This window comes from Cnephaeus nilssonii, assembly GCF_951640355.1.
Source record: "Cnephaeus nilssonii genome assembly, chromosome: 2".
In the NCBI taxonomy this organism is placed as follows: Eukaryota; Metazoa; Chordata; class Mammalia; order Chiroptera; family Vespertilionidae; genus Cnephaeus; species Cnephaeus nilssonii.
In genome coordinates this window covers 72313512-72340187 of record NC_137073.1, presented here as the reverse complement: position 1 = coordinate 72340187, position 26676 = coordinate 72313512, and the positions used below count along the sequence as shown (strand labels likewise).

The window sequence follows — 26676 nt, the reverse complement described above, 5'->3', positions numbered from 1 at the left end:
CTGAACAGGATTTAGAAGATCAGGCTAATGTTATTGGAAACTTAAACTGATAGGCAGGTTGGAAAGCTGGGTTTGGGGAGGGCTCAGATCAGAGAATCAGTAAGAGAGAGAAAGAAAGGAGATGTCAGGGAATTGAACCACTGTTGGGGGCAGGGGAACGGGGTTGTAGCTATAGCTAGAGGTAGGGAGATGTCAGTAGGGAGGAACTAGGAGAACTGGGAGACCCCGAATTTCTCCTACTTCCAAGTGTTGTCAGAAATCAAACTGATTGGTTGCGTGTGAGTTTAAAAATGTAGCCTAAAGTTCTTTTGAGACTAGAGGTGAGGACTTGGCATATTCTCTAATCTATTGCAGGCAAGAATGATGTCCTGATGTCTCCCCCACCAAAGTTTTACAATTACAAAAAGGCCCCTTTACTCTGTGCCAGTTTCAGTGCTGTGTTTACATATGCTTTCTCATTTTAAACACCTTCAGCAACTCAATGAGGTGATTGGTTACAGATGAGGAAACTGAGGCTTGATACAATTTACTGAGGGTATAAGGCAAGTAAATACAAGAACCAAGAGGTGAACCTGGGTCTGTTTACTCCAAGCTACTTGTAGACTTTCACTGCTCCCCTTCCTTACTGAAGGTGAAACTTGAATGACTCCAACTAATTTCTACGTTGAAAGGTTATTAGAGGAAAAGGAAAGGCTTTATCTCTTTGGATTCTAGTGGGAGTTTTTCCCCCTTCTGTAATGGAAAAGTTGTCTCTGCATATTCTCAAAGGTCAGAATCATTCTCAGAAGTTGAATTACAAACTGATTATATTGAGAGAAACATAAAAGTAAATAATGAAAATAGCCTAAGTAATAACAGAAAAATTAATTATTGTATCTATTTGATGTGATATTAAGCCATTATTAAAATGCTATTTATGAAGATTTCTAACAATATGAAAAATACATATGTAGCATTTGAAAAAATACTGTATAAATTAAAATCATCTCACTTTAAAAAATAAAATATGTATTGGAAAAAGGTGTTAAAGGTTAATAAAGGTTAACGTAATTAAGGTTATGCTAAACTTTATTAACCTTAATGTTTAGAAGGTTAATAGTGGTTGTTTCTGAGTCATGGGATAATAGTTGTTTTTACTCTATATCTATCTGTATTTTTCAGGTTCTCTATAATAAACAGATAATTCATTTTATTATCAGAAAATATAAATTTTATGTTTAAAAATTCAAAAGGCACAAAGTAAAATCTGCTTGTAAGTCTTTTTTATCTTATCACGAATAATATATATTAAATTTATCCAGAGCTACCTTTCTGAATCAAGGGGGGGAAAACCTTTAATTGTAAAAATTCTTTTCTAGTGCAGGAAAGCTCACCATTACACATGCCAGTACTTACGTTGGATCAGAGAAATGCCTTTCAGATGTATTATTCAGCGATGTGAGTGTGATACATGGCACGAAGAGCCCTGAGTGTGAATCCTATTAGCCATTCATTCTGTCATGGGCAAACTCCCTATCCTTCTGAACCCCAATTTTCTTATCTGTAAAATGATAGTAATACCCCTAATTCATAAGGTTGTCTTAAGATTAAATACACTCTGTGAACGTGTGTAAGCATGCTTGGCCTTTAGTAGGTTCCCATTAAATTTTAGTTTCTTATATCCCTTCAGATGACTCATTGGCAGCAAAGCTTTACCTTCTGCCTACCATTCATCAGTGAAGGAAGAGTGGTGGTCTCAGTTTTCCATAAGTGTAATGATTCTGTTCCACTTTGGCTTTCCTGTATTCATTCACTCACTACACATTTATGGAATGCCTACTAATTGCCATGGACCATGCAAGGTGCTGGGGATAAAATAATAGCTAAGAATCCATAAATGTCCTCAGAGTGTTCACATTCTAGGTGGAGAAACATAAAAACAAAATGTCATTAACTGTTATGATATTTGAGGAAGAAAAGGTATGTTTGAAGCACTTCAAAGTAAGGAGAAAGTGCTGGGATCATCCTTCCTGGATTCCAGTCTAATGTTTGTTAGTTTATTCACTCAACAGCTACTTATTGAACTCCTACTATGTGCCAGGTACTTTCTAGGCACAGAGGAAACAGCAGTGAACAAAATGAACGAAGTCCCTGCCCTCCTGGGAGTGACTTTCCAGTTTGAGGAGACAAACAAAACACATATGTAACATGTTAGGTGGCAATAAGTGATATGAAGACAAACACAGCAGGATAAGGGTTATGCTGTTTTGGATAAGGTGGTGAGGAAAGCCTCCCTGATGAAGTGACATTTGAGTAGAGACTTAAGGAATGAGTGTATTAGGCAAAGGGAAGAGCTGGTGCAAGGGCACTGGGACAGGAATGTGTGGTTTGTCCGAGGAACACAAGGAACACTGAGTCAGGTTGCTGGAGTAGAGTAGGTAAATAAGGGGGAGAGTGGTGGGAGGTGAATTGAAGGAATAATTAGGTTGCAGATCATGTACGGCTTTGTAGGCCAAGATAAGGACCTCAAGCTTTATTCTGAGTAAAATAGGAAGCTGTGTTCTATCTACCATACCACTCAGGGTTTTAAAAAACAAACCAAAAAAAAAAGTATGGTGATTGCAGTGTTCCCTTAAATAGTGAGCATAGACAGTCATATATTCATTCAACTAACATTTATTGAATACCCACTATGTGCCAAACACTGGGCTGAATGTTTCAAACTCATGACCTTTTTTTTTTTTTTTTAATATATTTCTTTATTGCTTTCAGAGAGGAAGGAAGAGGGAGAGAGAGAGAGAGAGAAACATCAATGATGGGAGAGAATCATGGATCGGCTGCCTCCTGCACGCCCCCTACTGGGGATGTGCCCGCAACCAAGGTACATGCCCTTGACCGGAATCGAACCCGGGACCCTTCAGTCCCCAGGCCGACGCTCTATCCACTGAGCCATACTGGCTAGGGCTCAAACTCATGACCTTCTTAATGAGGGGAGATATGTAAATAGATACTCCCTGGTTTTGGGATTTTTTTTTCTGATTGTAGACCAATGAAGCCTGACTCTTTTAATCTTTCCCATAGATCACTTAGAAATTTTTCACTATTTTTGTTTTGGATCATTTTCTGTTGGTCAATTTTCATTTCTCTATTTAAGCACAGAGGATTTTGCCACAACAGAACCAAGACTTAAGATCACTTTCAATTGCAGCTTTGTCACTGCTTGTAAAAAATAAGTCTGTCTAAGCTGATAGAACTAAAATTATTAGTGACATTTACATTTAACTAATCATTGTAGTTAACCTCTTGGAAGGTAAAGGGAGTTTGTAAATTGTTTTTGTTATCAGTACAGAGCACTCTGTTTCCATATATCTATTTATATGTCTCCCCTGGCTGTGCTTATCTAGGTGTTTGGACAAGTGTGTTATTTGAGCCCGCTTTTAAGGTCAGTAGAAAAAGCTGAGATGGGATGGGTGACTGCTCAGGATGCCAGAGACTGGGGGAGGAGAGGATAAAACAGAGGCACTTGTAGCCAGAAATTGAAGAGCTATTTAAGTGTTGGCTGCATGGGTATTACATGCCCTTGAGACTTTGTTTCAATATAGGTGAATACAGTAAGATTTGGAATTATTTTTTTCTTTAAAACAGCATCCCTAGTAAAGAGTAGAACATATTGACTAATAAAATGTTGCCCCCCCAAAAGTCTTATATTCCTTGGATATTCTAAACCTACTCTTAGTAAATGCCTTGACTCAATTCAGACAAGGTAACCAAATTCCCCTTTCTACCAAAAATTAGAGAATCAGGTACAAGAGACTGAATATGGTTTGTACCTGAAATAGTAAATCTTTGGTTTAGTCCACCATTATCCAATAAAAATAAAATGTGAGCCACATTTGTAACTTTAGATTTTCTAATAGTCACATTTTTTAAAAAGGTAAAAAGTGAAATTAATTTTAATAATTTATTTAATCCACTATACAAAGTATTTCAACATGTAATCAATATAAAAACTATTCATGGGGTATTTTATATTTTTATGTCAAGTCTTTGAAATTTGATGTGCATTTTACACTTGCAGCACATCTAAATTCCTCCCATGTAGCTATATTTCAAGTACTTAATAGCCACATGTGGCTAGTGGTTACCATGTAGGCCTGATAATACCTAGAAATTCATTAGCTTTCCTGGAATCCATAGAACTGCTCCATTGACAATGAGTTCTATGTGTTGGCCTCATGCTAGGCACCAGGAACATAAAGATGATTGGATGGCACACTTGCTTCTCTTAAGGAACAATTGTGCACAGTCAGGTGAGGGGAAGCAGTTAACCCCAACATAATGTCATAAATGCTATACTAAGGACATTAACAAAGGAATAGAGAAAAGACATGTATTCTTCTTAAAATGAGATTTAGTTTGTAGAGGTGGTATTATAGCTGGACATGTCCTATCTAATAAAAGAGTAATATGCAAATTAACCATCACCCTGCTACACCCACAAGCCATGCCCACCAGCCAATCAGGAGTGAGTATGCAAATTAACCCCAACCAAGATGGCTGCGGCCACAGAGCAAGCAGGAGGCTTGGGTTTCCCCAGCAATGGAGGAAGCCAAGCTTTCTGCCTGCCCTAGCGGGCCCAGGCCTCCACTCAAAGCTACAAATTTTCAATGATAGAAGATAAATAAATCCCAACAAAAATGGCGGCAGCCACGGAGCTGGAGAGAGCAGGAGGCTTGAGTTGCCCCTGGCGATGGAGGAAGCCAAGCTTTCTGCCTCCCCTGGCCTGCCTTGGTCTCCACTCAAGGCTACAAAGTTTCAATGATAGAAGATAAATAAATCCCAACAAAAAAGGCTGCGGCCACGGAGCAAGCAGGAGGCTTGGCTCCGCTCAAGGCTACAAAGTTTCAATTATAGAAGATAAATAAATCCCAGATACCAGGGCCTCTGCTGGGTTGCCAGGGGCGTGGCCGGCCTGCAAACCACCACAGGCCCCTCGCCCAGGCCACCCCATGCCCCAAGGGAACCCCCACCCTGATCTGGGACATCCTTCAGGGCAAACCAGCCAGCCCCCACCCATGCACCAGGCCTCTATCCTATCTAACAAAAGAGTAATATGCAAATTGACTGTCACTCCAACACACAAGATGGCTGCCTCTATGTGGTCAAAGATCTTGCCCCCATGTGGACACAAGATGGCTGCCACAAGATGGTCAGCAGGGGAGGGCAGTTGGGAGGGACCAGGCCTGCAAGGGAGGGCAGTTGGGGGTGATCAAGCCTGCAGGGGAGGGCAGTTAGGGGTGACCAGGCCGGCAGAGAAGGGAAGTTGGGGGAGACCGGGCCTGCAGGGAAGGGCAGTTGCGGGGGACCCAGGCCTGCAGGGGAGAGCAGTTGGGGGGGATCAGGCCTGCAGGGGAGGGCAGTTAGGGGCAAACAGGCTGGCAGGGGAGCAGTTAGGCATCAGTCAGGCTTGCAGGGGAGTGGTTAGGGGGTGATCAGGCTGGCAGGCAGAAGTGGTTAGGAGCAATCAGGAAGGCAGGCAGGCAAGCAGTTGGGAGCCAGCAGTCCTGGATTGTGAGAGGGCAGTCGGATATCCCTCGAGTGGTCCCAGATTGGAGAGGGTGCAGGCTGGGCTGAGGGACACCCCCGTGCACGAATTTCATGCACCAGGCCTCTAGTCTATAATAATAAAAGCATAATATGCTAATTAGACCGGACAGCCAAACGTCCTTCCAGAATTCATTCTGGACGTCCTTCTGGATGAAGCCGCAGCAGTGGGGGCCAAGGCAGAGGCGGTTAGGGGTGATGAGTCAGGCAGGCAGAGTGGTTAGGGGTGATCAAGTAGACAGGAGAGCAGTTAGGGGCGATGAGGCAGGCAAGCAGTTAGGGGTGATCAGGCAGGTAGGCAGAGGCGGTTAAGGGTGGTCAGGCAGGTAGGCAGGTGAGTGGTTAGGGACAATCAGGCAGGCAGGTGAGTGGTTAGGGGCAATAAGGCAGGCAGGCATAGTGGTTAGGGGTGATCAGGCAGGCAGGAGAGTGATTAGGAGCAATGGTCCCGGATTGTGAGAGGGATGTCCGACTGCTGGTTTAGGGGATCGGGCCTAAACCAGCAGTCGGACATCCTCTGAGGGGTCCCAGATTGTGAGAGGGTGCAAGCTGGGCTGAGGGACTCCCCTCCCCCCACCGTGCACGAATTTCGTGCACCGGGCCTCTAGTGTGGTTAGATATTGTTTTAGTTCTTGGTTCCAGTTCTTGTGCTACTTACTACTGCTCTGTCTAAGCTTTCTTTTTCTTATCCAGAATCACTCAGGATTTCCAGGACTGAGGACATTTGTAGAATGAATAAGTAAATGGATGAGTAAATGAACAAATGAATAAGCAAGTGAATATCAAGTCATCCATACTCTTGCAAGAAGCAAATTTAGTTGGGATGTTGAACCTGTTAGATTAGATAGAATTAATGCTAGCTAGGTCAACTCAAACCAAAATGAGTAAGGTTGTTGACCATTGGTCTACCAGGGATTGACAATGTCCAGTGACTCTGGAAACACTGTACCTTAGAGGGGACAATGATAAATACTGAGGGATTATTCAGTTAGGGTGTCTGGAGTTATCATTCCCACCTCTGTGACTTGCCAGAAAGCCTCTCCTAGATGGACCCTTGAGCCAGATCATAGATAGAAAAATAAGAATAGACTTTGCTTGTTGCTCAGAGAAAAGTCCTCTATTAGGCAATTTGGATGTGTTCAGTTCCAAAATTCCACATGCTAATCTGATAAAGTCCAAGATATGTGGGAAGATTAATTAATGCTCCTGTTCAGTCTACCAAACTCTGAATGCTTAAAGCCCTCCCATGGAGCCATTATATTTTCTTAGTTTGGTATGCTTCTTTTTAAAAGAAAATTCGGCTCAGCCAGCATTGCTCAGTGGTTGAGCATTGACCTATGAACCAGGTGGTCATGATTTCATTCCCGGTCAGGGCATATGCCTAGGTTGCAGGCTCAATCCCCAGTGTGGGGCATGCAGGAGGCACCCTATCAATGACACTCTCTCATCATTGATGTTCCTATCTCTCTCTCCTTCCCCATTCTGCTCTGAAATAAAAAAATATATATATTTAAAAAAAAGAAATTTACATAAACCACAAATTTCCTTTTAAAGGTTGATTTCACCAGGGCATTTAAAATTGATTTGTAAATAAAATTAATTTCCTCCTGTTAATGACTTTTTATTTTATTTATTTATTTTTTAATTTAATATATCTTTATTGTTCAGATTATTACAACTGTTCCTCTTTTTCCCCCCCTATAGCTCCCCTCCATCCGATTCCCACCCCACCCTCTGCCCTTACCTCCCCCGCACTGTCCTCATCCATAGGTGTACGCTTTTTGTCCAGTCTCTTCCCACACCCACCACACCCCTTTCCCCCTGAGAATTGTCAGTCCACTCCCTTTCTATGTCCCTGGTTCTATTATATTCACCAGTTTATTCTGTTCTTCAGATTTTTTATTCACTTGATTTTTAGATTCATTTGTTGATAGACATGTATTTGTTGTTCATAATTTTTATCTTTACCTTTTTCTTCTTCTTCCTCTTCTTAAAGAATACCTTTAAGCATTTCATATAATACTGGTTTGGTGGTGATGGACTCCTTTAGCTTTTTCTTATCTGTGAAGCTCTTTATCTGACCTTCAATTCTGAATGTCAGCTTTGCTGGGTAGAGTAATCTTGGTTGTAGGTTCTTGCTATTCATCACTTTGAATATTTCTTGCCATTCCTGTCTGGCCTGCATAGTTTCTGTTGAGAAATCACCTGATAATCGTATAGGTGCTCCCTTGTAGGTAATTAATTGTTTTTCTCTTGCTGCTTTTAATATTCTCTCTTTGTCTTTTGCTCTTGGCATTTTAATTATGATGTGTCTTGGTGTGGTCCTCTTTGGATTCTTTTTGTTTGGGGGTTCTGTGCACTTCCTGGACTTGTAAGTCTATTTCTTTCACCAGGTGGGTGAAGTTTTCTGTCATTATTTCTTCAAATATGTTTTCAGTATCTTGCTCTTTCTCTTCTTCTGGAACGCCCATAGTTCAGATGTTGGTACGCTTGAGGTTGTCCCAGAGGCTCCTTACACTATCTTCAAATTTTTGGATTCTTTTTTCTTTTTTCTTTTCCGGTTGAGTGTTTTTTCCTTCTTTGTATTTCAAATCTTTGACTTGATTCTTGCGGTCCTCTAGTTTGCTGTTAGGTCTCTGTATAATATTTTTTTATTTCAGTCAGTGTATGCTTAATTTCTAGTTGGTCCTTTTTCATATCTTCAAGGGTCTCGTTAAATTTATCGGCCTTTTCTAGGAAATTCTTGAAAAATCTTATAACCGTGGTTTTGAACTCTATATCCAGTCGTTTGCTTTCCTCCATTTCTTTCATTTGTGATCCGTTTCTTTGTCTCCACATTTTCGCTGCTTCCCTGAGTTGGTAGAGTAGCTTTGTGTGGTAGGTGTCCTATAGGGCCCAGTGGCTCAGCCTCCCCAGTTACCTGAGGCGGATACTCTTGGTGCACCCCTTTGTGGACTGTGGACTCAACCTTGTTGTATTTAAGTCTTGATTGTTGTTAGTATCACTGGAAGGAATTGACCTCCAGGCCAATTGGCTGTGAGGATCAGCTGTGTCTATGCTGGGAGAACTTCTGTGCTGGAGACACCCTTATGGGATAAGACTTGCAAAATTGCAAAAGCCTCTGTGCTCAGCTTGGATGGGGCGGAGTTTCAGGGTGGAGCCTACAGCCTTGGCTTCCCATCAGCCCTGCCCTATGAGGCCCCTGGGTCTCAGTGTCCCTCGGTAATCGCTGAAAGCACCTCAGCGAGAAAGCCACCCTTGAGTTTCTCTCACTGCCAGACAGTCCAGTTTCTCCCCGAATGAGTCAGGGTTCCCAGAAACTTGCCTGGAACTGGAGTTCAGCGCAGTCGGGAGCTTCTGTCTCCCTCCTGCTTTAGAAAGCCAGCCGCGCACTCAGCCGCCTATGGACTCAGCAGTCAATCCTCTCTGTGCGTGCGCGCCGTCGGACCTCTGCCTTCCACATCTCCCGAGTCTCAGTGTGCTTTCTCTTTTCCTGACAGTCCAGATTTCCCCCGAATGAATTTGGTTTCCCAGAGTCTCACCTGGGACTGGAGTTCAATGAAGTCGGGAGCTTCTGTCTCCCTCCCGCTTTAGAAAGCCAGCCGCGCGCTCAGCCACCCATCCTCTCCGCTCATGCGGGTGCGCGTCTCCGTACCTCAGCTCCTCTGAGTCTCAATGTGGTTTTGCAGCTCCTCTGAGTCTCAATGTGCTTTCCTCTTTCCTTCTAGTTGTAGTATTTCCACAGAGCCAGCTTTCCTGTGGTTCTGGATGGTGTCCATTTTGTCTTTTAGTTGTAGTTTTGAAATTGTTGTGCGAGGCAGCCGTTTAGGTGTTTACCAATGCCGCCATCTTGGTTTCTCCTCCCTGTTATGACTTTTAAAAAAATATTTTTTAAAAAATAATTCTTTATTGTTGAAAGTATTACATATGTCCCCCTTTCCCCCCATTGACCTCTCCTCTGACGCAAAAGAAGCCTGAACTCTGTACTTTCTTAAGATGGATTTGAGGAACTACTAGGTCTCCCATCTTCTCCATTAATGACTCTTTCCTTACTCCAAACTCTGACATTTTTAATTTGGCCTTTTGAAGAGTCAGGATCACAGACTTCGGACTGGTAACATTTCCTCTGAAACCTGAAGAGTGGATTTGGGGAAGAAGAGTTCCAGGGAGAGAAAACAGCAAATGCAAAGACCTAGATGCAGGAGCAGGCTTAGCATGTTGGAGGTTCAAAAGAATGAAGAATGACTAGAATGTAGTGAAAATAGCAAAATAGTATGAGAGGTAAGCAGGTCGGGTAGGGCCTTGGAAGCTATTGTAGAGTCCCAGAGAGGTTATCTTGCCCAAGATACACAGTAAGTGGCAGAGCTGGGATGATAGATAATCCAGGCACATTGATTGGTTGTCTCCCACATGCACACAGTATGCACTCGTCTGCTCTTTATTAGCCAATTTCTTTTTTATTTGAGTATAAATTTACTTTAAAAATATTTTTTTCTATTTCTAATTTTAAAAGCAAAGCATAAGACCCAGAAAGTCTAGGTAGTAGCTAATGCTCACAAGTACCTTAGCTGTATTAAGTTTCCTAATGTGTAATAGGAAGAGTAGATCTTATGTTTAAAAATAGACATTAGGCAATCCAGTGTGATTAATGTTCATAAGGTCAAGCATAGCAACACCAAAATAATTTCTCTACATGCTCCTATGGGATCATATGATAAATGTTTAATAGGTATTTACCATATCTATAAAATTCAGAAGGGCTATTTTTGTAAAAACTCTGCATTTAATAGATAGACTTTGTATTGGATTTGGCCTGGTGTATTAATCTAATTTTTTGTGTAGCAATATAAATGTGAGTGAGTGGACAATCCTTTTCATAGAATGAGGAAAGAGAGTGAGGCAATGGTCTTTGTCTCTTAGAGTTTTGGGATCTCCAAGAAGGGCTTCAATAAATCTCCTCTTCATCTAGCACCATTTTGGGCATAAACCAGGCTCCAAGGCAAAAACACCTGATAGGATTGAAAAGGCCTGGATTATCTATCATCCCAGCTCTGCCACTTACTGCAAGATAACCTCTCTGGGACTCTACAATAGCTTTCAAGGCCCTACCCGACCTGCTTACCTCTCACACTATTTTGCTATTTTCACTACATTCTAGTCATTCTTCGTTCTTTTGAACCTCTAACATGCTGAGCCTGCTCCTGCATCTAGGTCTTTGCATTTGCTGTTTTCTCTCCCTGGAACTCTTCTTCCCCAGATCCACTCTTCAGGTTTCAGAGGAAATGTTACCAGTCCGAAGTCTGTGATCCTGACTCTTCAAAAGGCCAAATTAAAAATGTCAGAGTTTGGAGTAGGAAAGGGTCATTGATTGAGAAGGCACCATGGGAGAAGATGGGAGACCTAGTAGTTCCTCAAATCCATCTTAAGAAAGTACAGAGTTCAGGCTTCTTTTGTGTCAAAGGAGGGGAAAATGGGAAGGGCTAATTTTGTAAAAACTCAAGTTCCAAGCAGCATTCCTCTAATGATGATCGTGTCTAAAGCAGGAGCTGTCAGCCTTAAGGCCATGGGAACAAGGCAGGCTGGAACAAGGAGTCAGAGAGACTGAGCATGCCACTCTGTTACAATGTCAGATTCTTAAAGAGGCTTTCCTCAACCACCCGGCCCTAGGGGCTCTTTTCACATCTATCACTATTACATTTCTCCCTATTTCACATTGCTCTTCATAGCACCTACCAGTATCAGCATCTCTTTGTTTATTTATTGTTTATTGTCACCACTAGAGAGGAAGCTCCATGAGAGCAGGGGCCTTGCTTATCCTTTCTGCTGCATCTCCAGCAGCTAGAACACAGTGTCCGGCACATAGTAGGTGCTTAAGAGATGGTTGTTGGATAAATTAGTGGTTGAGTCTCACAACAAAACATTTCACCCCAGGATCTCAGGTTTCCGCCTCTCAGCTCTGTACCACACATATCCTCTCACTCATAACAAATCATCTTGTTCTTAGATGCCAAAACAAAGGCAAGGAGAATGGCAACTGAGAAGTGGTCTTCGAATTTGGCAAAAAGCAAGTCAGTATTGAGAGACTAATGATATAGACATGCAAACACCTTTTAGAATATTAATAGTTTCTTAGCAGTGAACCGGAACTAGGTGTTACTGGTGATGGGACCTTGGTTCAGCAACCTTGGTACTTGATTTCTGGCTAAGAAAGAAGCCCTAGCAGGTTTGGCTCAGTGGATAGAGTGTCAGCCTGCAGACTGAAGGGTCCTGGGTTTGATTCTGGCCAAGGGCACGTACCTTGGTTACAGCTCCCGGCTCTGGTTGGGGTGCATGCGGGAGACAACCAATCGATGTGCCTGTCTCACATCGCTATTTCTCTCTCTCTCTCTCTGTCTTTCCCTCTCCCTTCCACTTTCTCTAAAAATCAATGGAAAAATATCTGCAGATGAAGATTAAAAAAAAGAAAAAAGAAAGAAAAGAAAGAATTCAGAGCCAATACCCAGATACAAGCAACAGTTTATTTAGAAAGTCACAGAGGTAGAAGAAGTGAGCCAGCTGGGCTATGCATGGACTCAGGAAACAAGCTATGGAGTCAAAAGAAGGGCCCTTGGAGCTTAGGAGAAAGCAAGCAAAGAGATATGTCTAAGGGAAAGGAAGGGGGGAGGGGAGGAGAGAGAGAGAGAGAGAGAGAGAGAGAGAGAGAGAGAGAGAGAGAGAGAGAGAGAGAGGATGAGAATGAATGCTGGGTCCTCTGTCCTGAGGGCTTTTATCCCCTCTGTGAAGGCAGAGATCTTTTAGGGGATGTCCCTGGGCAGCAGTCGCCAACCTTTCAGACCTCACGGACAACCAGTGGTCCAAGGACCATCGGTTGCCGACTGCTGTCCCAGGGGACTATCTCAGTGGAATATTCATCAGCTTTCCAGGTGTGTCCTTTCAGGGTCATGGTCTGTACTGGTTGTTCCTGTGCCAAAGCAGGTGGTCATCAGTCCTGAGGTCAGCCATGGCATCACTTGTCTGGCCTTGCTGTTTTTCTGGGCCTGGCAGCTGAAGGACAACTGAAGCCTAGATGTTCTCTCTTGTCTCTGTGGGCAACAAACTTGAGGCTTTGGTCAGAACCTCATTGTCTTGAGGGCTTAATGCTTAAGGGAGTGGTCATGCAAGGGCTTATGGAAGTCATATAAGGTTAGTCTCCAGTCCTCTTGTTCCTCTTCTAAGAGGCTCTATCTCATGACTGGTGGCATGCCAAGGAGGAAAGGTCAGGGAGGGTCTGAACTGCATCCCAGCCATATGAAAGATTAGGGGGTCTAAACCGGGACCAGTGATATGCTAGGGGAGGAAAGGTCACCCTGGGGGCAAGGTACCACTTTACAAATGTCCATGGCTTTCTGCCCTGGTGACATTCTGCACCTGGCCTGTCCTTTCTATTCTGCCTAACTGCCTACTACAATTTAACCTATTAGCATCTGTTTTTTGATTGGATTCCCTTTCAAACAAATCCCTTTAAGTACAGGATCCAAGATACTCCCCTGGAAGAAAAAGGCATCAGAAAGGGGAGAGTAGGTGCTTAGAAGGGTTGTGAGGGGAAACCGAAGGCGGACTGGCACTGCGGTTGTGCTCAGTCTGTCCTGCTCAGAGGGGCGAGCCAAGGGTGTTATTTAGGAAACTGCAAAGAACAACTTTCTCCAAACCTTCAGCCTCAGATCACTAATAACTCCAGGAGGGAGTGATATTCTTATTTTGCTAACTCGAAGTTAGCCATGTTGATATATGAACTAAAGTTGTGTGATAACCAAATGTGTAGTTAAACTGGCTGATAAAACTAGAACTCCTACATCATTTACATACTTGACCCTTTGGGAGAAAATCCTAGTGGAGGCCCTAGGTACCAACGTCGTTTTGCAGGAAGATGCAGGGTTATGCAACCTCTGTGGCTGCAGGACCGAGGCAAAGAGAGGGCTGCGGCACCAGAAGATTAGGGCCTTATCACCTGAACAACGTACAGGGATCAATGGCCTACTTTATCTTAGGGGGAAATAACAAGAAATGACAACCATGTCTTAGTTTTCTTTCTGTTTTTCTGTGCTCCAGTTCCTACTTGCTACTCAACCTGCCAAAGTTTTCACTTGTCAATCCCATAAATTCCCTTGGATTGAGTTTGCATAGGTTCAAAGTTTAGAATCATGAATTCAGAAACCCAACACTGCCACTTAACAATTTTCCATTTGCCAGGAAAGTCTTATATAAGTGATTTTCTCTAGGTGAGGGGTGCTGGTGCTGCCTTGCATTCCAGACTCTGTCAGTCAGGGTTTTGAATTGCAATAGAAGCTAACTATGACTGATTTAAGCAGAAAATTACTTTATTCAAAGGATATTGGTAGCTCATAAAATCATTGAAGTGTGGAAAAGTAGGCTCTGGTAGCCAGGAACAACCCTTAAAACCATGCCTCAAAACTGGTCTGGTGAACTATGTAACCCAATTATAGAAAGACAAATGACCCAGTTTAAAAATGGGCAAATGGTCTGAATAGATAGTTCTCCAAAGAAGATATACATGAAAAGATACTCAACATTGTTAGCCATCAGGAAAATGCAGATCAAAACGACAACAAGATACCACTTCACACCTACTAAGGTGACTATAATAAAAAAAGGCAATTAATAATATGTGCTGGTGAGGATGTGGAAAAATTAGAATACACTGCTGGTGAGAATGTAAAATTGTGCAACTGCTTTGGAAACAATCTGACAGTACCTCAAACAGTTAAGCAGAGTTACCATGTGATACAGCAATTCCACTCCTAAGTGTATACCCATGAAAATGAACACATATGTCCACATAAGACTTTGTACACAAGTGTTCATAGGAGCATTATGCATAATAGCCAAAAAGTGTAAACAATAGAAATGTCCACCAACTAATGAATGGGTAAAGAAAACATGGTATATTCATGCAATGGTATGCTTCATGCTACAACATGGATGAACCTTGAAAACAGTATGCTAAGTGAAAGAAGACAGACACAAAGGAGCACGTTCTATATATTTCCATTTGTATGAAATGTCCAGAATAGGCTGATCTGTAGAGACAGAAAGTAGATTAATGGTTGCCTAGAGCTGAGAAGGAGATGGGGGAAGATTGGAGGATGATGCTTAAAGGGTGTGGGGTTTATTTTGGGGATGATGAAAATGTTCTAAAACCTATTGTGGGGATGGTTGGACAGCTCTGTGAATAGACTAAAAGCCAATAAATTGTATACTTTACATCAGGCGTCCTCAAACTACGGCCCGCAGGCCACATGCGGGTGTTTTTGCCGTTTTTTTTTTTTTTTTACTTCAAAATAAGATATGTGCAGTGTGCATAGGAATTTGTTCATAGCTTTTTTTAAACTATAGTCCGGCCCTCCAATGGTCTGAGGGACAGTGAACTGGCCCCCTGTTTAAAAAGTTTGAGGACCCCTGCTTTACATGGGTGAATTGTATGGCATGTGAATTATATTTCAATAAAGCTGTTTTTGAAAAAATAATCCTCTGGTGAGGAAATGGTTACCATTACTGTTGAGCACTAGATGTCACAGTTATTACTGTTACCACTTCCATACCAGCAGCTCACTATTGCAACATCTGCTACGGCCAGAGAGAATGAGGAGCTCCTCCGTCTATGTCTTTCATGAGTAGCCCTCAGGTCAGTCTAGAATGGGTGTGAAGGTCATCACTGGGACAGTATCTGGCATTGTCAGCTCTGCCTCCTGCAGGACCCACCAGCTGGGGAATTCACCAAATAGGAAGAGAGGTCAGATGCTGGACTATCAAAAAGGATGTCAAATGTCTACTAGAACAGCATGGAGCACTGGACTAGACTTCCCTCAGGTTTCATTACCTGCTCCTCAGAATATTTAACACATGATGCAGTAGGTGTTGCTTCTTCTGTGGACATACACTTTATTTAAACAATGGAACAAATCAACTAGTTAATATCCCCATAAGGAATTTAATTGAAAATACAACACAGAGCAATGACCAAACACAAGCATATGAGGTGGAAGTAGCTTTTTGCATTAAATATCAGCTGAATGTCATGATCACTGTTTATTCTAACTTGACTTATCATATGATAAAAAGGAACAAGTCTTTAATTTAGGCCTCAGCGTGACTTGTCACACACCTTGGCATCTCTGCTGTGGAGTTTCAAAGCTCTATTGAAATCTCTTTATTATCTGTTTGCTGTTATCAGAAAGATAAGTGCCTTCTAATCCTGTAGTCTGTATACCTAGGTCAGTCCTTGTTTGAGAATTTTCTGCAACTCACAAGGTGGGTGACTGACGCTGGTCAAGGGAGAAATGAGACTCCAACAGTGTTAGAGTCCCTCTTCTGGTAACTTGGAAATGGAGACACCAATTCTATTTAGCTAATTTTAGAAAAGAAGGGTTTGGGGACAGGTTTGAATGTTTTAGACATCTATCCAACTTCATTTTGATCTTTGCAATATCTTGGAAGGAATATTGGTTTTTATCTTTTTTGAAAATAATTAAGTAGTTAATTTTTCTATTAGTCAAAGAATGTTTAAATTTACATCTGTAAACTGTCCAACAAGAACATTAGCTAAAATTCCTGGGCATAATTTGGTCTCTGAGATAGTATCCAGAAGAAAAAAGGTAATAAAAGCTATCTGTCAAGGTAGGGAGCCCAGAGGATAGAAGATGAGTGGGAGGATACTTGATTCTGAGAGAAAGGATAGGGTTCTGAATGCAGAATCACCCGAGTGAGTTTCTAAAACCTTAAAACAGGTCACCCAAGAGCACCTACAAGGAATACCTCTGGCTCACACCTTATTGTCTACCCACATGTAAGAGAGTGAACGTTGTTTGATCCTGTCACCCAGGAAGGGCTCCATCCTTCATCAGAGTGGCCATGCCAACAGCAAGAGGTGAGGTTGTATAGCTTTCCCGTCCGTTTCTCTTTGTTTTCTGGAATATAGAGATTGGAAGAGGGAGAAGCAATATAACACCTTTTCAGAAAGTCAGAAGGCTCTGCTTTTGGTTTTGGCTTATCTTTTCATCTCCTTGGGAAATAATTGTCCGTTACAAAGAAAAACTAATACCTGCAAGACAATTCTGCAGACTCTGAACATGCTATTTGGCAGCAGCCATTAGTAGTCAATGATATTGCCCGGCCAGCGTGGCTCAGTGATAGAGCATTGACCTATGAATCGGGAGGTCACGGTTTGATTCCTGGTCAGGGCATATGCCCAGTTGCTTGATCCCCGCTGTGGGGTGTGCAGGAGGCAGCCGATCAATGATTCTCTCTCATCATTGATGTTTCTATTGCTCTCTCCTCTCTGAAGTCAATAAAAAATATTATATGTATTTTTTCCTAAAAAAAAAAGTCACAATATTGAAACCCCCAAGCTCCATTAGTCCTTCATCACCACAACACACTACTAGCAAAAATTTTAAAACCTGCTTCAGAGCTGAAGAAACTAAACCTTCCCACCCACATGCCTCCTTCCCCATTGCAAATATGTTAAACCCTATTGAACATAGAATTATAGACCTAAAGAGAGGCTTGTAATGACTTAACAACAACTTTAGCATATACCATCCAATGCTGGTAGCAAAAAGTTCTTGATTAATCTCAGTTTCATCTCAAGGATCAGAGTCTCAGACTTTCTTTGAATCTCTCCTAGAGTTAAAGCCTTAGCACTCACAGTTCTCCAGAATATACTGGTGAGAACCAGTTGACCTCTTTGACCCTCAGCCTCTGAAAAATGTAGGTGTGTGAGTGTGTGTGTGGGGGGGGAGGGGTGTGTGTGTGTGTGTGTGTGAGGAATGATACGAATGGTCAAGGACATCACGTGTTCCTGGAACAGAGCAAGCAGTTCCCTGTCCCTCCCTCTATTATAATCTGTCAGGATCGAAGACTTGAGCAGTTTCATGGGTTCAAACTGCTATTTCTAGCAATGCTATTCCTTAGTGACCACTACTCACTCTATACCCTTAGTTGGGGGTATATCCAAGGCGCACAAATAATTCTACTTGGCTTGTGTTTTAATTTTGAGTTAAAACCCGGAGTGATCTTCAACCTGGACTGCATCTATCTCACTAGTGTCTTTCCTCTAATTTCTTTGGTTGGGTTGTCAGAAAATATCAAAGCTTTCCTGTTGGTATTTGAAGACATTTCAGAGTCACATTAAAATATACTGGTCTTGGTTTCTATTCTGTTCTTCACTGACTTTACTAAACACTCCATTCTCTTTCCCCCTCCCTCCCTCCCTCCTATCCTCTCCCTCTCTTCATCCCTTTCTCTAAATTTTGAAGAATTCATTCTTGTTCTCAGCTAATTTCTTCCCCACCCCTACTCCATCCTCCTCCTTCCTTTTTTCTATTCTATCTTGTTTCAGTGATGAAATCCCAGCTTCAGCTTCTTTAATCCCACTGAAACATTCCCTACTGTTTTCTGCATTAACATTGTATCTACTCCCTCTGACTTCTCAGTTGTTTCACCTCTTTCAATTGCTGATAATCTACATGTGTTTAGTAACTTTTTCTTATTGTTTGATCATTTAAAATGAAGATCTGTATCTAGTGGTTCCCCAAAGTTGCTATACCTTAAACTCACCAGAAGGCTTTACCCAAAACACAGACTACTATGTCTTACCACTGGGGATTCTGATTTGGAAGTTCTGGGGCAAGACCCAGGAGTTCTAGTGTAAAAAATAAATTTCAAATACTTTGACACTTCTAATTTGTATAGAACGGTGTTTGGGAACCTCTAATCTGTGTTGCTTAGTATTTTTAGCTAGTACAAACTTTCATTGGTTGCAGTTGTATATTTCTTCTGTTTAATTTTTCTTGTTAGAGTTGTCTCTAGACATCGAGGTTGGTGCAACAGTGATAGGCCAAGTCTTCCTTTCCCAATCCACAAACAGTAAATAGGAGCCAACATCTGTGAGCATTTCCTTGTGAGTATAGGGCTTTTTAAATAGTATACCATGTACATTAAATGCATGTATTAAAACATTTTGATGGAACACTTTAGTTAGGTTATTTTGACTCTTTACTGTTCAATAAGCTAACAATTAAGGCTGTTAATTTACCTCTGGGTATAGTTTTAGGTACACCTTATAAGTGTTGCTGTAATAATGTTATCACTGTAGTTATTTCCTATATAATCTATGAGTACTTCTAATTAGGAGGCCCCCAAAGGTGTTCAAGTTGTTGAAAATTTTCATTTTATTTGATTTTGTTTATCCTTAAAAATGTATAATACTGTAGACAGATAATAATGCCTGCATAAAAATACACACACACACACACACACACATTAGTTTTAAGCCCCAATGCAAAAATTGTCAGCTTTGAACCAGAATAGGGCCAGGGATGATGTACCAACTGCCACTGAGGTCTACAGTGAGAGCAGCTCTCTCAGCAAACCTTTATGAATAGCTTTTCTCTGAATACAGGTTTCACTATGACCAAAGAAGTGACATTCTGACACTAAAAAGTGTCATTTTACATTTCTGTTTTGTTTAGGGACTGTGTATATTTTGTCTTTGGAACACATAGGACACACTCGTAGATGTTGACTGACTGAGAGAATGAGTAACGACTGAGTGATGAAGGAAAGAGTAATTAGAAAACTCATCAATTTTGCTTAGTTACACTTTCGAGAGGTAATCATTATTAAAGAGGTGTCTTCTGTCTTAATTAAGTGTAGCCTATTAGTAAATCAACATGTATTTATGATCCTTCAACTTTGGATTTCACAAGGTTAATTCAACATCGGAAAGGAAAAGGAAGAGAACAAATATATGGAATATTTGCCAAGTATTGGACAAGGTATTTTACACATATAATTTCAAAACAGCTGCCTTCTGAAGTACCGTAGATGTTAGTCTACCAGTTAACTGATGATGACCAAGCTCAGGAAAGGAAGGGGAAGTAATTTACAAAAGCTTACACAGCTAGTAAGCAGGGAAGACATGATTTAAACCCAGGTCTCTCGAAGGTGGAAAATACTGTTTCCACCATTATCCCGTGAGTCTCCACCCCACTGGACTCAGCACTAAGATAATGAGACATGGTTACGGTCTCAAAAAACCTATTGCCAGGGATATAAAGTACAGCATAGAAATATCAATAATAATAAAAGTGTAATATGCTAATTAGACCAGACGTCCTTCCGGACGAAGCTGCCATGGCGGGAGCCAAGGCATAGGCGGCTGTGGCGGCAGTGGCGGGGGCCAAGCCCCTTGCACAGATTTCGTGCATCGGGCCTCTAGTAGTCTAAACTATTGTAATAACTATGTCTGGTACTATACTTATCGGAGGGTAGGGAGCAGGGGTCCACCACTTCGTAAGTTATGTAAATGTCTAACCACTATGCTATACACTTGGAATTAATATAATATTGAATGTCAACTGTAATTGAAAAATAAAATAATTTACCAACAAAAAGACCTTACTGTCAAGTAGAGGACACATGGTAAATACTAATTGTAATAATGCTAACTAGCAGTAAATAAACACTGTGGTAGAATTATCGGAGAAGTACTCTGTGAGCAGAAAATTCCAGTAAATCTCAAGTATTGCATGCCATGTAAGAGTGAGCTCTCTAAAAACCAGCTCAGTCACACTTTAAAAGCAACTCTTAAAACAGGGCTCACATGGTACCCAGTGTTGATAAGAGTGTGGTGAGAATGGAAGGCTCTTGTACAGGCTACTGACAGGAATGTGAATTAATAAACCTCTCTGGAGGGAAAGTTGGCAATATGTATAAAATCCTGAAAAATAACTTTGTTTTTGACCCTCAAATTCTACTTCCTAACGTGTTATTTGAAAAAAGCAAATGTATAGAAAGATGCATCTATAAAGATGTTTGTTATAGTATTTTTAATAATAGCAAAAACCTGGAAACAATCTAAATATTTGACAACAGGGTAGTGGGTGAAGTGTTATGTTCTATGATACAATGCTATGTTAAGGTCCCCTTTCAGGGTGTCCTGAAAGTCAAAACTATTTTCATTGTAATACTAAGACATTTGCATTTTCCATTTTTATTCTCTCATGAGAGCACAGAATATTAAAAGTTCATTGATTTTTAAATTTCATTTTAAATTCCATATTGTAACTAATCTTTAAAACACTACCTCTTGTCAAGTTTTGGTGTGGTATAAAGAAAAATATCCACAATAATCTGAAAATTGCTCTTCCTTTCCCAACTACATATCTGTGTGAGGCTGGATTTTCTTCACATACTTTTACTAACAGGACATATCAACATTTTGAATGTAGAAAATGGATATGAGAATTCATCTGTCTTTTGTTAAGCCAGACATTAAAAGTATTTGCAAAAATTGAAAAAAATGTCACTTTTCTCACTAAATGTTTTTTGTTGTTTATTTTGGAAAATAGAATTAGTTTTTATAAACTGTGTTATTAATGTTGACATGTAATGAGTTACTTTATTTTTAAATGAATTATTTGAATTTTTAAAAATTTGTTTTAATTGGTACTATTATAAATAGTAATAAATATAACCCGCATTTAAAAAGGCTTTTTTGAGGTCCTCAATACTTTTAAAGAGCACAAAGTGGTTCTGAGACCCCAGAATTTGAGAATAATAATTAATAAAGCACATTACAAAGCATATCATTTATGTAAAAAAAAAAGAAAGGAAAGAAAGAAAGAGCACATCTCAGGACAGAATGGCAATGAAGGAAATACCCAGTATTTAAAAAGTAGTCATCTTTGAGTGTTGGAATTGCTGGTTAGTTTAATTTTCTTTTTCATGCTTTTCTCTTTTCCTATATATTCTACAATGGAATTTGTATTTGGCAATTAGAAAAATCTTGCATTTTCACCTGAATTTGACTGAAGGATGGGGAGAAAAGTATTAGCCTATATTATGTTTTAAAAAATATTTTACTAGATCACACATATAATTTTTTTTTGCTGGATTTTTGTGTGGGTGAAGAATAAAAGAATATTATGAGATATTTATCTTAATTTTGAGAACTGCTATAAGAGATCTAAGTGCTTTAAAATGTGTAAAAATGATTTGGGGGAATCAGAGTTTTATATGAGTCCTATTTATTCCAACACAGTCTTCCATAAAAATGAATTAAATCTTTTGCTGGCTTCCAATTTTGAGATTTTTCAGCCAGAAACAAAAAGGCTAGGGCAAGCTACTGGCAAGTTATTTCCCAGTGTATCAACAGGAATGTTATTTGATCTCTTATTTATTATTCCCTGTGGAATTTGAGAGACTTCCTTTTAGGATGTTGGTTTACTGTCTGCATTATGTTGTAGGTAAAAAGTTTCTTGTTCTTTTCTAGCCGTGGTGTTACACCATCCGCTAGGTCTTGTGGATGTTTCTCGTGATAACGCTGGTTCTAGCCCGGCTGCTGTGCTGTGCCTTCAACTCTGTAGAAACCAGGCACTTCTGCCACCCACCCAACATGACAAAATGGGATTGAAGTGTAATAAGCACTAAAGGTGGCAGAACGAGTCTAAGAATGTAAAATACCCGGACAATTGCTTAGAAAGTTGAAGGGGAGAGAGGCAAAGTTTAGTTATCGATGTTGATTTTATTCCCAGATTTTGTAAATTGTGTTCTTGAGAGGTGAATCTTGCAGACTGCAGTTCTTTTAAGCCCACAATGGAGAGGGAAATAACTGCATGAATTTTAAAAAAGGTTCCCACCCCAACCTTTATAGATCATTGGTTTGAGAATAAAAATAAAAAATAAAAGGAGATTGAGAAATTTTCTAAACACTTTACGTATGCACAAAAGATCATACTTTCTAATAATGCAGAAACCACAAAGTTAGTGGTGGTAATGAGTTACCTTCCAGAGCTGATCTAGCACAAAATGTCTAAGGATTTGTCAGTAACAGTGACAGCGTGATTCATTTTCCTTAATAGATTATTGGCAGCACTAGTTTGAGGACTAGATCAAAAGTCAATGGAGCCCAGCCAGCATAGCTTAGTGGCTCATGAACATCAACCTATGAACCAGGAGGTTCCGGTTCGATTTCGGTCCGGGCACATGACCAGGTTGGCATGCAGGAAGCAGCCGATCAATGATTCTCTCTCATCATTGATGTTTCTATCTCTCTCTCCCTTTCTCTTCCTCTCTGCAATCAATAAAAGGCTATTTTTTAAAAAAGTCAGTGTAGTGCTCGAGTACTTGAAAATTAAAGAGAAGATATGTGGTGGTTGCTCAATCAAAATTTTCTGGTCTAACTCCTCTCCCCATCTCATCTTGTACTCCTCTGTATTCAGCAAAGAAGATTCTCAAGGACATTCTCTCCATAGTTGGAGGGCGCCCCTATTGTGCTCCATGTGGTATGTCTGTGAGGTTGATCCATATAGGCCCAGGAGAGCCAACCCACTGACCCCCAAGCCTCTCTGCTGGTGCAGGCAGAGGGTCCTCTCTCCGGAAGCCCCAGGGTTGGCAGGTTTTTTACTCATTTATGCTTATCTCCACAGCATGTGCTGGAGTGAGGTCTGGGTATGTTTTACTATAATTGTTTCTTGTAAAAAATGATAAAGAAAAATGGCATATACCATACTAGGTATATGGAAAAACCTTCATTCCATCTAGTAGAGGAGCTGGGTTTTATTTTTAAATGTATTATTGTTATTTTCCAGGCCACAATTTAAGGACTCTTTCTCTGTTGCAAACTTAAGAAAAATTGCTGAAGGGTCAGTCACTAAGGAAATGAGGAAACCGGATCAGATTTCTTCTATTTTTTTGGACCAATTAGCCCTTGTCCTTAGTGCTTTTATGAAGTTTGCGTAGTTGTAGTAAGAAAAAAAAAAAAAAAAAGTGGAACAGCAGGGGAGAAATCTCTCCTGACTCACTGATACATTTTTGAAAGATCCCAGCCTGACACATTCTATTCAGATGAGTGCTCTGTTTCCTAGTAACCACAACTCAACCTTCACAGCAACTTGACAGCAGTGTCTGGTGGGGTACAGTTTCTGTGCTGTGCTAATACTCCATAGCTGTTGAAGAATTCCGGTGCTCAAGAGCTAAGCTTGTGTTTAACTCCTCAGCTGGGAATCCCAGAACACGAATGTTCTTATCTTCCATGGTTTTTCACTTACATTTTTGACCATCCTACCTTATAATAGACAAATATGCAAATTGACCATACCTCCAGCACACCCACAAGCCACGCCCACCATCCAATCAGAGCGAGTATGCAAATTAACCCAAACCAAGATGGCTACAGCCACAGAGAGCAAGGTTTCCTAGGTAGCAGAGGAAGCCAAGCTTTCTGCCTGCCCTTGCCAGGCCTAAGCCTCCACTCAAGCTACAAAGTTTCAATTATAGAAGGTAAACAAATTCAAACAGAAATGGCGGCAGAATGGAGCTTGAGAGAGCAAGCCAGGGTTGTCGCTGGCAACAGGGGAAGCAAAGCTTTCCGCACACCCTGGCCAGGCCCACCCGCTTAAGCTACAAAGTTTCAATTATAACCCCAACAGAAATGGCTGCTGGCTGCGGAGGGAGCACCAGGTTTGGCTCCGCTCCAGGCTACAAAGTTTCAATTGTAGAAGGAAAATAAATTCCAGATACCAGGGCCTCTGCTTGGGTTGCCAGGGGGCGTGGCCAGCCTGCAAACCACCACAGGCCCCTCGCTCAGGCTGCCTCACACCCCAAGGGAACCCCACCCTGATCAGGGACACCCTTCAGGGCAAACCAGCTGGCCCCCACCCCTGTACCAGGCCTCTATCCTATCTAATAAAAGAGTAATATGCAGATTGATCATCACTGCAACACACAATATAGCTACCCCCATGTGGTCAAAGATCCTGCCCCCATGTGGACACAATATGGCCACCACAAGATGGCCAGCAGGGGAGGGCAGTTGGGAGGGACCAGGCCTGCAAGGGAGGGCAGTTGAGAGGGACCAAGCCTGCAAGGGAGGACAGTTGGAGGTGATCAACCCTGCAGGAGAGGGCAGTTAGGGGTGACCAGGCCGGCAGAGGAGGGAAGTTGGGGGCAAACAGGCTGGCAGCGGAGTGGTTAGGGGGTGATCAGGCTGGCAGGCAGAAGTGGTTAGGGGCAATCAGGAAGGCAGGCAGCCAAGCAGTTGGGAGCCAGCAGTCCTGGATCGGGCCTAAACGGGCAGTTGGACATCCCTCGAGGGGTCCCAGATTGGAGAGGGTACAGGCTGGGCTGAGGGACAACCCCCCTCCGTGCACGAATTTCGTGCACCGGGCCTCTAGTGGTTAATATTGCCCATGGCTGATGGTTTATTTCTCCCTGCACTTTTGGGTCTAACGATATTAGTAGCCCTCAAATAGTATAATTCTGAAGACATTTTTGGTTGTCAAAACTGGGGGCAGGGTACTATTAGCATCTCGTGGATAGAAGCCAGAGATCTTACTGAATATCTTCAGCCCTCAGGATAGCCCTCCATAACAAAGAATTTATGTAGCCGAAAATGTCAATAGTGCCACTGTTGAGGAACTCCCAAGACCACACATAATTGACTTGCCCATGTTTTGGTATGAAATAGTCACTAAGCTATGAACCAGCCCTGTCATACCATAGTTGATTTATTTTGGTTCTCTGGATTTGGCACCCTTTTGCCCTCAGTTTTCTGTAATAGTGGAGAATTTAGTAATTTCAAAGTTCTGATGGGTTCTGTAACACTGTTACCCACAACTAGGTAGACATGTCCTACTTTGAAGTAAATGGACAAGTTTATGCAGGTGGCCCACATGTAATATTTTGGTTGGGGAAGGATGGATAGGAAAGAAAGAAGATACTATTTTGAAACCTTGTACCTCCATTATAACTTTTTAATTGATTGATTTGAGAGAGAGAGAGAGAGAGAGAGAGAGAGAGAGAGAGAGAGAGATTGTTGTTCCACTTATTTATACATTCATTGGTCACTTATTATATGTGCCCTGAACTGGGATTGAACCCACAACCTTAGCGTATCAGGATGATGCTCTAACCAACTGAACTACCTGACCATAGCCTTGAAACCTTATACTTTCAAATGGAACACTTTTTTTGTCTAGTCCTGGTTATAAGGTCAAGCACATGTTTTAGGCACCCAATAACTCATGTTACCTCAATTGTTAATAACAAGTATACAACCCAGCCAATGTGGCTCAGTGGTTGAGCGTTGACCTATGGATCAGGAGGTCACAGTTGGATTCCCAGTCAGGGCACATTCCTGGGTTGCAGTCTCAATCCCTAGTGGGGGGCATGCAGGAGGCAGCCGATCAGTGATTCTCTCTCATCATTGATATTTCTGTCTCTCTCTCTTTCCCTTCCTCTCTGAAATCAATATATATATATATATATATATATATATATATATATATATATATATATATATATATGTAAACAAGTATACATGTAAACCATCATTAACTCATTATCAGGACTATCTAAAGCCCTGAGAAAGATAGGATGATGGGTAATTTCCAATCTGCTTGGAGGTTAGAGTAGTATTTTGGAACCATCTGTATTATACTAACATATATGCCATTGGGTCTTTTGATTTTAAAGATTACAGACTTCTGTGAAGGTGCCCCAAAGCACACCAAGATATACCATATGATCTCACACTTCCCTCCTTTTGCACATATTGTTCCTTTTGACTGAATTGTCCCCAAACACCTGGTCTTCCTGGAAAACTAATTTTTGTCTTGCAAAACCTTACATCAGCCTTTTATACTCTGTCATTATATTCCAGACCCCTCCTCTCACATGTGTTCCCACCGCCTGCCCCAATCCACTCAAAGTTTAAAAGTTTCCTTCTCTGTAAATGTGCATATGAGGCTGGAAATGTAAGCCCAGAAAGGAGAGAAATAAGCTTGGTGACAGCTAGTCATCTCTAACAGAGAGCAAAGAAACAACTCTCTGTATACCAGACAGAAAATGGAATCTAGTGGAAGAATTTTAAAGAGCTCACAGAATGAATGGCAGACTGAGGAACTGAACAGGGACCAGGGCAGTGCTGTGGGGCCCAGAGAACAAGAAGGACTGATCCAGCCTGAGTGCCATGGATTTTCAGCCTTCCAGTCATTTCTGCTTAAGATTCAAATTCCTGATTGGGGTAGGGCT

General features: G+C 41.4%; 1 protein-coding gene across 1 annotated transcript in view; it reads left to right on the top strand.

Moving 5' to 3' along the window:
- CMYA5 (cardiomyopathy associated 5) overlaps positions 1-26676 on the top strand; it is a gene marked incomplete at its 3' end in the record, with an annotated part of 92336 nt that overhangs the window by 2091 nt on the left and 63569 nt on the right. The gene's annotated exons all lie outside the window — the stretch shown is intronic.